Below are 14694 nucleotides of genomic sequence, written 5' to 3' on the forward strand. Positions count from 1 at the left end.
TATCACGCTCTGCTTGTCCTTGGGAAGGATATACCCCTGGAATATGTGTTTCAACACATTTTCCTTTCCATTGTTCTGTTTAATCTGATAATCATATTTTCCTTTCCATTGGTTTGTTTGACCTTTTCTTGTGATCTATATAATCTAAGCAGTAATAATTCACTACTTATGTAAACACCTCGGTGTACAACTCTGTCAGTGAGACCCTGTTTCTACTGTTGATGACATTCCGGTAACCGCCGATGGATGAGAACTTTGCCTAATGGCCCGCCTCGTTCAACGAGCAGGAAAATGGTTCTCTTCGTCCCTCACCCTTGGTACCGACGTTGTTGCCGACATAATCGACAGGCTACCCTCTGACATGCCTTGCTTGCATGATCACGCAAGACGTCTCCACCCTTCCAACTTTTAACCCACATGGTGGGCCCATAACCCACAGTTCCACAGGATCGAAACTTGACTCTCCTGTACCCCTGTTCCCAAGGTTATTCCTCGCGCTTGGCTCCGTATGTAAGTCACGGGCCACCTACGTAGTAGTCTATTCTGGTATCAGACACAAGATTCATTCTTCGACTCTTTGAACCCCTTTCACTCTGTTTCAGACATCGAACGATTGTCTATCCGCTTGGAACTCCTTATTGTACCTTCTTACTTTGCTCTCGAGGTCTTTCATTTGTTCAACTCGAGAGATATTCATCTGTTCTTTCATGGGATACTCCTAGACGATTACCCCTTATAGCATTCTATCGTTGTCGAACTGCCCCTTATTCGTAAGTATGATGGAGTTTCCGAAGGAAGGAGGCTGACTTCATCATGATGACTTGGAGCAGAGAAATGAAGACATCAACATAAGGGATCAACTTCTTCGAGAAGAGCAAGCAAGACCGAGAAGATTCGTTAGAATTTCGTAACCAGACCTTTCCCCCTTACTCCCCCTCTTAAATCTCGGGACGAGATTTCTTGTAGTGGAGGAGAATTGTGACGCCCGGATAATTAAGCTACAGTGAACCTCTGTTAATGATGCCACGTCACCTAGGTTACTGTCATCAATCTCCCAATGATTCAATCCCGTTCGAATTCAAAATTCAAAATCAAGTCAAACGGCAAAAGTTTTCAAACATTAAAACTAAAATGTTCTATTTGTGACAAATAATCCCTAGCTAATAATGGTGAAGAAACCCCATTTTTATTAAATGTTTAAATACCCTTAGGTGAATAAAACAGTAGCAAAAACCAATATTTAAATGCTTTTATAATTAACAAAATACTAAACTAAATTGTTTTGGGGTAAAACCTTTTGTTGTAGTGGGTTTTAATGTATTACTAAATTAGGAATCATTTTAATATTAGATAAAAACTAAATGAAAGAGAAACTAGAAATAAAACAGAAAAGAAAAATAAATAAAAAGTAAAAAAGAAAACAAAAGAAAAGAAACCCCCCGACTCCCCAAGGGCCTTGGCCCACTGGCCCAGCTGGAGGGCTAGCCCAAACCGGCCCAGGCCGCCCCCCTCACTCCCTTATCCCCTGTCCCCGAACCCTAGCGCCCACTATCCCCCCACTTCTCCCCGATCCCCTTCTCCTCCCCATCTGGATCGGGCAACTGCCCCGAGCCCATCGCCCCACATTGCCAGCGCCCCTACCCTGTCGCCAGACTCCCCCACTGTCGCAACGCCCGTGTCGCCCCCCTCCCCAGCGGCCATCGTCGCACCTTCGTCGGATCTCCACCAACACCGCCGCCGCTCACCGTCCCCGGAGCCACCTCGACGCCGTGCCTCGTCGCCCGACGCCGCCGGATCCCCTCCGCCTCGACCTCGCCCGTCCTCTTCCTCCTCCCCGAGCCCGCGTACGCACATCTGCAGGGCTGGTGAGCAGCCGCCCCTCCTCCCTTTCCTCTCTGCCCCGGCGTCGTTCACCGCGCGCGCGACGCACTCGCGCCCCTGCTCACCGCGGCCTCGCGCCTGACCGGCGTGCCTCTGCACGCGCCAACGGTCGCGCCCTCCACCCCACCTACCTTTACCTCGCCCGTGCCCGCGCGAGTCCCTCTGCTCGCTGCTGCCGCGCACGAGCGCGCCCTCGCCATGGCCACGCACGGCCGCGCCCCCTCACGCACGTCCCCGCTGCCGCGTTCGCCTGTCTCCTCTGTCACGTTGCGCGCGTCTACGTTGCACACTACTCGCTGCCCGCGCCGGCCATCGTCCTGCCCCGGACGGCGTCACCCTCCGCCCGGGTCGTCGCCCTGCCTTGCCTCGCCGCGCCCCCTGTTCCTCGCTGTTGCAACTGCTTCTGCTGCTGCTGGGCCTCGCCCCCTCCTCACTGCTCAACAGAGGCCACCCGCCGGCGCCGGCGTGCGTCGTGCATGCTCAGTGCCCCTCGGGCACGCGTTCGTTTGGGCGCCCGCACCACCGCCCGTTAGCACCGTGCCCGTTAAGGCCCGCTGGCCCTATGACAAGTGGGGCCTCAAGCCCCCAGAACGTTTTAAAAAAAGAGAGATTAAAAAATATTATTAATAATAAAAATATAATTCAATTAATTAATTGTGATGAATTAACCTAATCATCTAGCTAATCTAATTAATCCTGATTAGTTAGTCTCAATCAATGACAAACGGGACCCACCTGTCAGCTTGACTGGTCAAAGGTCAAAGCTGACCGCTGATGTCATGCTGACGTCATAAATGCATTTTAGGATTAAATTAATTCTGTTAATTCTAGTAAATGTTTAAATCATTTTTAAATTAATACAAAATAAACCGTAGCTCGGATGGAAACACTTTGTACATGAAAGTTGCTCAGAACGATGAGACAAATCTGATTACGCAGCCCATTTGTCCGCCACACATCCCTAACCTATCGAACTCACAACTTTCCCCCTCCGATTCATCTGTTCGAAAACGCGAAACACCAGGAATACTTTCCCGGATGTTTCCCCCCTTCACCGGTATCGCCTACTACTGTGTTAGGTCACCCCTAGCACTGCGTATTGCCATGTTATGCTTTGTGTTGCTTTGATTGCTCTATTATTTATTGTGTTCCCCCTCCGTTACTTCTTTCCGGTAGGCCCCGAGACTGCCGGCGACCCCCAGTTCGACTACGGTGTTGACGACCTCTTCTTGCCAGAGCAACCAGGCAAGCCCCCCCCCCTTGATCACCAGATATCACCTATTCTTCTCTATACTCTTGCATTAGAGTAGTGTAGCATGTTACTGCTTTCCGTTAATCCTACTCTGCTGCATAGCCTGTCTTTGCCACTATTGTTGTTACCTTTACCTGCAATCCTACATGCTTAGTATAGGATGCTAGTATTCCATCTGTGGCCCTACCTTCTTGTCCGTCTGCTGTGCTATACTACTGGGCCGTGATCACTTCGGGAGGTGATCACGGGTATATACTATATACTTTATACATGATACATGTGGTGACTAAAGTCGGGTCGGCTCGAGGAGTACCCGCGAGTGATTCACGGATTGGGGGCTGAAAGGACCTTTGTCCCGACGGCCCTCTGGGTGGATCTTTGTGGCAGAGCGACAGGGCAGGTTGAGACCGCCTAGGTGAGAGGTGGGCCTGGCCCTGGTCGGTGTCCGCGGTTACATCAATTAACACGCTTAACGAGATCTTGGTATTTGATCTGAGTCTGGCCATTTGGTCTATACGCACTAACCAACTACGCGGGAACAGTTATGGGCACTCGACGTCGTGGTATCGGTCGAAGCCTTCGTGACGTCAGCGACTGAGCGGCGCGCGCCAGATTGGACCGCATAACGTGACTTCCTTTGTAATGGAGGTTGCTAGGTCTGCTTCCGGCCGCCCTCGCAACGTGCAGGTGTGCAATGGGCGATGGGCCCAGACCCCTGCGCCATAGGATTTAGACCGGCGTGCTGACCTCTCTGTTGTGCCTAGGTAGGGCTGCGACGTGTTGATCTTCCGAGGCCGGGCATGACCCAGGAAAGTGTGTCCGGCCAAATGGGATCAAGCGTGTTGGGTTATGTGGTGCACCCCTGCAGGGAAGTTTATCTATTCGAATAGCCGTGTCCCTCGGTAAAAGGACGACCCGGAGTTGTACCTTGACCTTATGACAACTAGAACCGGATACTTAATAAAACACACCCTTCCAAGTGCCAGATATAACCCGGTGATCGCTCTCTAACAGGGCGACGAGGAGGGGATCGCCGGGTAGGTTTATGCTATACGATGCTACTTGGTGAACTTACCATCTACTCTCTCCTACATGCTGCAAGATGGAGGTGGCCAGAAGCGTAGTCTTCGACAGGATTAGCTACCCCCTCTTATTTTGGCATTCTGCAGTTCAGTCCACCGATATGGCCCTTTACACATATACCCATGCATATGTAGTGTAGCTCCTTGCTTGCGAGTACTTTGGATGAGTACTCACGGTTGCTTTTCTCCCTCTTTTCCCCCTTTCCCTTCTACCTGGTTGTCGCAACCAGATGTCGGAGCCCAGGAGCCAGACGCCACCATCGACGACGACTCCTACTACACCGGAGGTGCCTACTACTACGTGCAGCCCGCTGACGACGACCAGGAGTAGTTAGGAGGATCCCAGGCAGGAGGCATGCGCCTCTTTCGATCTGTATCCCAGTTTGTGCTAGCCTTCTTAAGGCAACTTGTTTAACTTATGTATGTACTCAGATATTGTTGCTTCCACTGACTCGTCTATGATCAAGCACTTGTATTCGAGCCCTCGAGGCCCCTGGCTTGTATTATGATGCTTGTATGACTTATTTATGTTTTAGAGTTGTGTTGTGATATCTTCCCGTGAGTCCCTGATCTTGATCGTACACGTTTGCGTGCATGATTAGTGTACGATTGAATCGGGGGCGTCACATCCGTAAAGCTGCTGATCAGCGGTGGAGCCGCGTCGAGCTCGGGAGAAGAGGTGATATGTCTCCTTTTCCTTAGTGGAGAGGGCCAGACGCTAGTTTTTCACATAGAATTATCCTATCTTTTCAGTCATGTAATATCAATGTTTACGTGGCTTGTAACTGAATCTTTATGTTATTAATGAGACACGTATTACTGCAAAAAAAAGGTACATGCAGCATTCAATGGATTAGAGAAACAAAGGCCCGGCCCGGGAGATGGGGTAACTCCCGTCCTTCAGTGGGTGTGCATAACAAGAGGAGATGGGTTCAGCAGAAACGGAGATTAACAGGCTAGTGTATCGACACTATACTTGATCTGGAGTCTTTTGTTTATTTGGTTACGACTGAACACTATACTACATCTTTTTTATTTGCCGTATTAGCATGTCGGAGGTTTCGGTGGATAGTTCTGGTTTGAGATGTTCTAGGGCTGGGGATCGTGGGAGATACAAGTTCATCTATGATAAATGATGATTGGGCGTGTCTAGGGCACATCTAGATGTGCTCTAATTATTAAGTGAGTGAATTAAGCATAGAGAGAAAGAGAAAAAAGAAAAAAAATATCTACACGAATCTCAACATAAGATCAATGACATAGGACTTAGATGTGCAATACTTATAGCACATCTAGATATGCTTTAGCAAAACTGATGATGATTTTAATCATTCCAGGGTTCCTTGATTTCCTGCCATGCATTACAGCGGGGGTGACAGCCATTTAAAGGAATGTCGGCAACATGTGGGAATTGTATCATATATGAACCTTGATTAATTTGTCAGGAGATTATCATGGTTAATGTGATTGTTGATTTTTTGTGTGTAGTCAGTCTTTGTTAGGACTCAAGAGATTATCATGGTTAGATATAGCTGGAAACCTTGATTAATTTGTAATGCTGAAGGTGAAATTGAACACACCCGCTTTGTTTATTGCTTGACGAACCATGAGACCATAAGACTAGCCACAATGGAGAGTAACATACACTAGTAACATACACATATCCCTAGACTATGTTACTACCTTCATAGTGGGTAGTAACGTAGGTGTGGTGTCATCACTAGTAGAAAAAGGGCCTATTGTCCCGGTTCGTGAGGGCCTTCTGTCCCGGTTTGTGAACCGAGACTAAAAGGTCGTTACTAATGCCCTTGGCCTTTAGTTCCGGTTCTTACATGAACCGGGACAGAAGGTCCTCCACGTGGCCGCTGTGGCCAGCCCAGGACGGGGGGCCTTTGGTCCCGGTTGGTGACACCAACCGGGACCAATAGGCATCCACGCGTCAGCATCTGGCTGGAGCTGAGGTTTTTGTTTTTTTTTGAAAGGGGCTGATTTAGGGGTTTTGGGGGTTAATTTAGGTTGTTATTAGGTAGCTATTAGAGAGAAGTGTCCTCTCTTATATCTCCGTGCTTGGTTTACCAACACTACGTACTACTATGCCTAAACATGGCTTAGATTGAAGTGAAGGCAACATGTGGTGCATGTCGAAAGTAATACTAATCCTAACTTGATCAAGTTTGGATTGTACTACTTTCGACATGCACCACATGCATGTTGCCTTCACTTCAATCCAATCCATGTTCATTTCACCTGCTAATATATAATAACTCTTCATGCGCGCATCATGCATCATCATATATAATAACAAGTCCTACTAATCATCATCATACAACTTCTACTCGTTATTAATAACAAGTCATACGATCATCATCCTCATAGTCATCGAACCAACCCTACTTAATTGTTCTTAGCACATGATCATCAGTATTAGGTAGGACCGAAATACCCTCTTTAAGGTAAAATAGCATAAAACAATATAGACCCTGACTCTCCATTATGGAGAATGGAGATCATCCTGTCTCCAATTCTTGCGCTTCGCTTCCTTTTGCTTCCAAGAACCTCCTTGCGACTGTCCATACATTTTTTCCATTCTTTGATTTGCATGTCTCCACTTCTTTTAGAAATCCGGTATGGACAGTTGAGATTCGTAGGATGACCTGGTTGTATGTTCAAAACATCAAGCCTACCATTCTGATACATCAAATGAGGCACACAATCCTCTGGGATTATCTGTTGAAAAACATAGTAATAACTTCATAGTTAGCAATGATGTACTAGTTTTAGAAGTATGCAAAATATGCACGGAGGTCGTAATAGTAAGAAATCTTACCAGGGTATCTCCATAGTAGTTACCGTAGTTCAACACGTGCACTAGTGGCACGTATTGACCATAATGTGGAGGAGTTTTACAATAGATATTGTAATTCTCAAGATCAGTACAAAATCTGGCCAGATGAGTTTTCTCCTTATAAGTTAACTCAGAGCCATCGGTGTAGTAGGTTCTGTATACCATGTTCTGCACATTGTTTGAACAATCAAAATAAGCTGTCAATGAAAATAAGCTGTCAACTATTTTGAAATGAACAATATAAATTAGCTAATAACTATGTTTGAGAAACTCACATAGCGGTAGAATTGGAGAAGTATCAACAAGGACCCAAATGTACATATTGTCTTGCTCGATGTCAGGATCACCAAGATCCATGGTGACAAGCATACCCTCATCAAAACCATACATCTTGCAAAATGCTTCCCAATTTTTGCAACCAAAATGGGTTACACTCTCAGAATTATACAGATTTACTTCAAAATCTATATCATGATGGGTCCTTAGGTGAATTTTCTTTGTTTTCATACTTTCATGGTCTTCAAAACCCATCCTCTCCAAGACGTAGCGTCTTGCATGGCATGGGATAAGCTAGCCGAATTGTAAAAGATGAAAAGTACACGTTGAAATAGTTGAAGTCGTGCTTAATTACGAAAAAATAACACTTGTCGTCGTTGCGTACCGTTTCAACATCGAAGGTCTCCTCCAGCTTAATACTGAAGCACCGATCTTCGTCCAGGTGAGGCCTGTCGCATTGACCTCGGTCGTCGTGGCACCAGTCGCACTCCCCCGGGAGACCTTCGTCGTCCGAGTACGACATTTTCTATGTTCATAATTCAAATATTAAACGTCTACAATTAAATATATGTACTAAAAACCCTAAGTTAGATCATTATTATTCATCACGGGTTGACTATCGGTTTGTCGAGTCTTTTCTTGAAAACTCTCAGCTCACGTGGTGTATACATTCGACCGTTGGTGATGGTCGCTCCTCCATTTGTCCCCAAGTGCATTACACCAAAATGTCTAGCACACGGGAACAAAGGAGAAGCGACCCCCACGACAACAGTCGGGATTCTTTGTCCTCTCATATATATATGGTGGAACTCTCCCTCACTGATTCCTCTCTGACATTTGCGACCGTCGGTGATGGTAGATCCTCCTTTCGTTCTCGAGTGCATTACACCAAATTGTCTAGCACACGGGAACGAAGGAGAAGCTACCCCGACGACAACAGTCGGGATTCTTCGTCCTCTCATATATGGTGGAGACTCGATAGACTTACAGTCAACCCGAAATATCGTTTAATTATCTTTCTAAAAGAGGATTTGGCTGGTCTCACCTCGATGTCGGAGGGGGCGGTGATGGGGACGACGGTGGGGATGATGGAGGGGCCGGGGGCTCCTAGATTTCTGCGAAAACAAAAACCCTATAAGCTATCAACTAATCATAGTGCTCTCCAATTTTAGCATTCAAAGTAGGAGTAGTTTTCCACTTTGAGCATTCAATAAGCAAAATCAAATCATAAAATAAAGTAGTATTCAAATTAGGATGCATTCAATTATAAGCAAAACTACATCATCTCCATGCGTGCGTACATCGTCGAATATTATCACTAATACACCTCGAATACTATCATACATATAGCATCGCTAGTACAGCTAGAACAGTAGCGCCCGACGGGTATCGGCGCGGGCGGTGGACACCCAAAGGGACGGAACCATCACAGGATCATAGCTCCAGTGAGATCCCTGAAGAACCTGCCAGGTATTGTCGAACCTGCCCTCCAACGCAACCATGTAGCGACGGACGTGCTGGTCCTCCTCGCTGACACGGTGACGTACCACGTCCGCGGTGTCCGGAAGCCTCGGCACCGTCACTGGCCCACGCGACCGCTACCAAACAAGGATCGGGTCAACGACGGGCTGGCTCCTCACCAACCTACGCCCACCGGAAGGTAGTACCTCCCAAAACCAGCCCGGCGGAGCCCAGTCCCGGACATGGCCCCTCTGATCAAGTCGGCCTCCTCCGCCGAGTCGACGACGAGGATGCGGGATAGGCATCGTCGACGTCGATGCGGGAATAATTGCTTTAACTAAAAAAACAAACTAGTTCTATTAGTTTCCTTGCTAAAAATAAACTACTTCTATAGTAAAATAAACTAGTTTTGTTAAATCAACTAGTTCAACTACTAATTAAGCACTTACTATAAATAAAATAAAGTAGTTTTATTAATTAATCAACTAGTTCAACTACTAAGCACTTACTATAAATAAATAAAATAAAGTAGTTCTTACTAAAAATAAACTACTTCTATATATAGTAAAATTTAATAAAATAGTTTTATTAATTAATCAACTAGTTCAACTACTAAGCAGTTACTATAAATATATAAAATAAAGTAGTTCTTACTAAAAATAAACTACTTCTATATATAGTAAAATTTAATAAACTAGTTTTATTAAATCAACTAGTTCAACTACTAAGCACTAACCTAAAATCGATATCTACTAATAATTAACCTCAATAAAAAATTAATACATATATGAAAAAAATGTATATAAACAAAAAAAATTCTATGAACATTATATTCATACATACATAGCCACATCCATTCATCATATAGCTACCACATACATATATATATACATTATATATATGAAAAATGCAATGAACAAAAAAATAATACAAATTATATGAAAAAAAATAAACAGAGCCGTGGCGTGGCGGCGGCTCACATCGGGCGACGGAGGGCGACGGCGTGGGCGGCGGAGGGCGACAGCGTGCGTGGCGGAGGGCGACGGCGACCGCGGCGGGCCGGGGGCGAAGGGCGACGGTGACGTACGGGCGACACGGCTCGGGGGCGCGCGGCGGAGGGCGATGGCGACGGCGGCGGGGGGTGGAGGACGATGGCGACGGGCGACGGCGTGGGCTTGGGGGCACGGGCGACGGCGGCGGGGTAGCCTGGCGGCGTAGATCGAGCTCGCGGCGTCGTCGGGCGGGGGAAAACTGGCGATGGAAATCTGAAAATTTCCTAAGTGCTGGCTTATATAGCAAAGGCGTTGGTCCCGGTTCGACGCACAAACCGGGACCAATGCCACCTTTAGTCCCGGTTGGTGCCACCAACCGGGACCAAAGGCCGCCGCTTCCCGCCCTTTGGTCCCGGTTGGTGCCACCAACCGGGACTAAAGGGGGGGCATTGGTCCCGGTTGGTGCCACCAACCGGTACCAAAGGGGAGCATTGGTTCCGGTTGGAGCCACCAACCGGGACTAATGTGCTGGCGCGGTGCGGTGGGAAGTTTAGTCCCACCTCGCTAGCTGAGAGAGCTCAGCACCTGTTTATAAGCTGCGTTGCAGCTCAGGTGCTGAGCTCCTTTCTAATATGCAGGCATTACATGCCTACCCTTGTCACTGCCATGTTGGGCCTATTGGGCCTGCGGGCCTGCATCCTGGCCCATGTGCAGATGGGTTTCTAGTCGTATGCAGGCCGTGTGGCCCATTAGGCGGCATTTTTTATTTTTTCCAGTATTTTTTTGTTTTTTGAATTATTTATTTTCTTTTGATTTTTGCTTTATTTTTTTATTCTTTTTGCTTTTAGCTCAGAATAATTATAAACTTTCTGTTACTCCTTTAGTTTCCAAATTTGAATAGTTTAAATTTTCATTCTTTACGAAAATACTAGAGGTTTATAAAAGCTTTTTAGTTGATTCCTTTTGCTATTAGAGTTTATAAAAGCATTTCAAATGAACTCTGAAAAAGTTGAAAGTTTGCATGGTATCATCATTTCATCCACATAGCATGTTCAAGATAGTTGAGAGGGTTACGGCAAAAACTGGATGCACTTCGTGTACAAAACGGACAATCTCTTTCAAAGTATCAGGATTTCATACGGAAACTCGTCTGTTACAAAGGATTTCATTTTTTAAAACTTATTTGAACTCCTGACTTTTTGTGTGTTCAAAATGCACCATTCAAAGCCACATCACCATTTTTCAATCCTTTCTGACTTCATTTGTTATTTTTCATGAATTTACTAATTATTTTGAGCTATAAGACCCTAAAATTGAAAAGCATTTCAAATGAACTCTGAAAAGGTTGAAAGTTGGCATGGTACCATCATTTCATCCACATAGCATGTTCAAGAAAGTTGAGAGGGTTACGGCAAAAACTGGATGCACTTCGTGTACAAAACGGACAATCTCTTTCAAAGTATCAGGATTTCATACGGAAACTCGTCTGTTACAAAGGGATTTCATTTTTTAAACTTATTTGAACTCCTGACTTTTTGTGTGTTCAAAATGCATCATTCAAAGCCACGTCATCTTTTTTCAATCCTTTCTGACTTCATTTGTTATTTTTCATGCATTTATTAATTATTTTGAGCTATAAGACCCTAAAATTGAAAAGCATTTCAAATGAACTCTGAAAAGGTTGAAAGTTGGCATGGTATCATCATTTCATCCACATAGCATGTGCAAGAAAGTTGAGAGGGTTACGGCAAAAACTGGATGCACTTCGTGTACAAAACGGACAATCTCTTTCAAAGTATCAGGATTTCATACGGAAACTCGTCTGTTACAAAGGGATTTCATTTTTTAAAACTTATTTGAACTCCTGACTTTTTGTATGTTCAAAATGCACCATTCAAAGCCACATCATCATTTTTCAATCCTTTCTGACTTCATTTGTTATTTTTCATGCATTTACTAATTATTTTGATCTATAAGACCCTAAAATTGAAAAGCATTTCAAATGAACTCTGAAAAGGTTGAAAGTTGGCATGGTATCATCATTTCATCCACATAGCATGTGCAAGAAAGTTGAGAGGGTTACGGCAAAAACTGGATGCACTTCGTGTACAAAACGAACAATCTCTTTCAAAGTGTCAGGATTTCATACGGAAACTCGTCTGTTACAAAGGGATTTCATTTTTTAAAACTTATTTGAACTCTTGACTTTTTGTGTGTTCAAAATGCGCCATTCAAAGCAGAGACTGATTTCTAATGGTGCATATTCAACACACAAAAAGTCTGTAAAGATCGCCAACCCCAACATAAAAAAATGAGCATAGATGCGCTTATAGAGAAAATTCAACCTAAATTCATAATAAATTTCTATGAATTTCAGAGAAACTCACTCTGAATTTAGGTCAAATTCCCTGTATAAGGTCATCTATTTTCATTTTGAGAGGAGCTCAACAAGGCAGAGAGGGACGGGCTTATAAACCGGTGTGAGCGCCCTTCGGTTGGCGAGGTGGGACTAAACTCTGGCCGCAACGAGGATCAACCCTTTAGTCCCGGTTTGTGGCACAAACCGGGACTAATGGTCATGGGCCAGGGGCGAGGCGCATTGGTCCCGATTCGTGCCTTGAACCGGGACCAAAAGGTCCAGACGAACCGGGACCAGTGGCCCGGCCGCCCCCCTGGGCTCACGAACCGGGACTAATGCACCCCATGGGTCCCGGTTCGTGCGGAACCGGGACTAATGGGCTGGCCAGGCCCGAACGAAAGCCCTGTTTTCTACTAGTGCATGCAAAGCTTCATTTATTAGGTTATAGACTTGTACTGCATTGGGACATGTGATGTTACAGTAACTAGCTAAGTTACTAGAACTACCTCTCTTCATTAACTCATTGCCACATAGACAAATTTGCTGAGTTGGACTTGAAGTTACTGCTGAAATTACTCCCACTATGGCTAGTCTAACACAAAGCTGTTTGTGTTGTAGGTGAACCAGGCAGCAGATACTAGAACATACATCGATGAGCTTGATGGAAAACTAATTACTAGCTATTACATGGAGGACCGCACTGAAATGAAACATTACTGGGCACTGATTGTCGTTCGACAATCTGAAAATGGGTCACAACAAAATGAGTAAGACGACGAGGATGATTGCTCGGGGTTGAGTTTCAGTGGTTGTGGACGAAGAGCACGGCGATGATGACCAGATTGGCAAGGCACATGATGAATATGTTCTTCAGACAAGCTTGGTTGTCTTCAAGAAGTGAGACGTGGTGGTGGTAGACCGTGGAGTGCAAGATCAAGTGTCTGTGCACTTACAGACCGTGGAGTGCAAGAGGTGGTGGTAGACCGTGGACTGAGTATACTTGTCCTCCCACTTACAGAACATGCATCGTCCTACATGCAACGAATTTTTGTCAGGGCATGTACAATGCATAGCCTCAAGGTGATGCCTCGCATGCCATGTAGGATCGGATATGACGTAAAGTAGGTTCCGATAGGGAAGCGGGATCCTCTCCAGGAGGCGGGTGCTTGAAAAAAAAAGTGTGGTCCGGTGACAAAAACTGAAAAAGTTGGAGTGAAAAGTAGAGATGCATGTGTGATAGTCTTTATTTTCTATTTCTTAGTGAGGCCCACTAGTTGTAGCTTGCATTGGGGAAAATAAATAAATGTAGATATCTCAAATTACTTTTTGTTATGGGGCATATGTATCCATATGCCATCATTGTACATGCCCTTAGTAGCCGGGATGAGTATACGGGATGGGTTGAAAAATCGATAATGAACTTACACCATGACATGCAGCCATCCATAAGCACCGGCCTCGCTCGTGGCTTTCACACTGATGGAGGTGGTGTGGTGTGGCGCTGCGCTGGGACATGTATGAACACATGCTTGTGAACTCCGGCCAGACTCTGAGGAGTGAAGAGTGAGCACGAAGAAGAATGGTTGGGAAGCTGGCGGCCGTGATTCCGACCTCGTCGTGGCTGCATGTCTACTCATGATTTATCGCTGAATTATGTTCTTATTAAAGCCTTTTCCTATACTAGTCTACCAGCTGCACTTTTGTTGAGCGTTTGAAAAATGAGTTTCAAGGCGCGCGCGCACACACACAAATCAAGAGTTCCTCTCAATTCTTGTTACTGTGCCATCTCCATATTTTATTGTTATATTGATGAAGTTCAATAAAATAAATTATCTTATGTTGATAAAGCGTAGTAAGTCTTTTCAATACTATGCCTATGTAAAAAAAATTAGGGCCCTCCAAAATTTTGGGCCCTGTGCGGGCCGCACTTTTTGCATCACCGTGGGTCCGTCCCTAATCCTGTCCCTCCCAGCATAATCTAATGGTGCATGATAGAGTGGAGCACCGTATCACCTGACTGGCCGTATCACCAGATACTTTCTCTCAGTTGAACTCAACGAATTTCCCTACTACGTACCAGTAGTATATTTTTCTGTATGAACCCAGTAAATTGGCAAGGCTGCACCCATCGAAGCTACAGTACACACGTGAGAAGACTTTTAGTCCAATTAATTCCCGTATACTCCATTCGTTCCTAAATATTTGACTTTGTAAAGATTTCAAATGAACTACCATATACGGATGTATATAGATATATTTTAGAGTGTAGATTCACTCATTTTGCTTCGTATGTAGTAACTTGTTGAAATCTCTAGAAAAGCAAGTATTTAGGAACGGAGGGAGTATATTTTAACGTGACTGGCCCAAGTAAAAGCCCACACAAGTAGCGTGGATTGACTCGACTGATCGCTTTCCTATCTGGTGTAGCACATAATGCAGGATGGACGCCTCCCCGCCTCCTCCTAAATCGACTTGATTGCCTCCTAGCTCGGCAATTCCCTGCCACGGTCTCTCGTCTATCGTCTCCCGGTTAAGTCTTGGGCACA

This window comes from Aegilops tauschii, chromosome 5 (genome assembly GCF_002575655.3).
Source record: "Aegilops tauschii subsp. strangulata cultivar AL8/78 chromosome 5, Aet v6.0, whole genome shotgun sequence".
NCBI lineage: Eukaryota > Viridiplantae > Streptophyta > Magnoliopsida > Poales > Poaceae > Aegilops > Aegilops tauschii.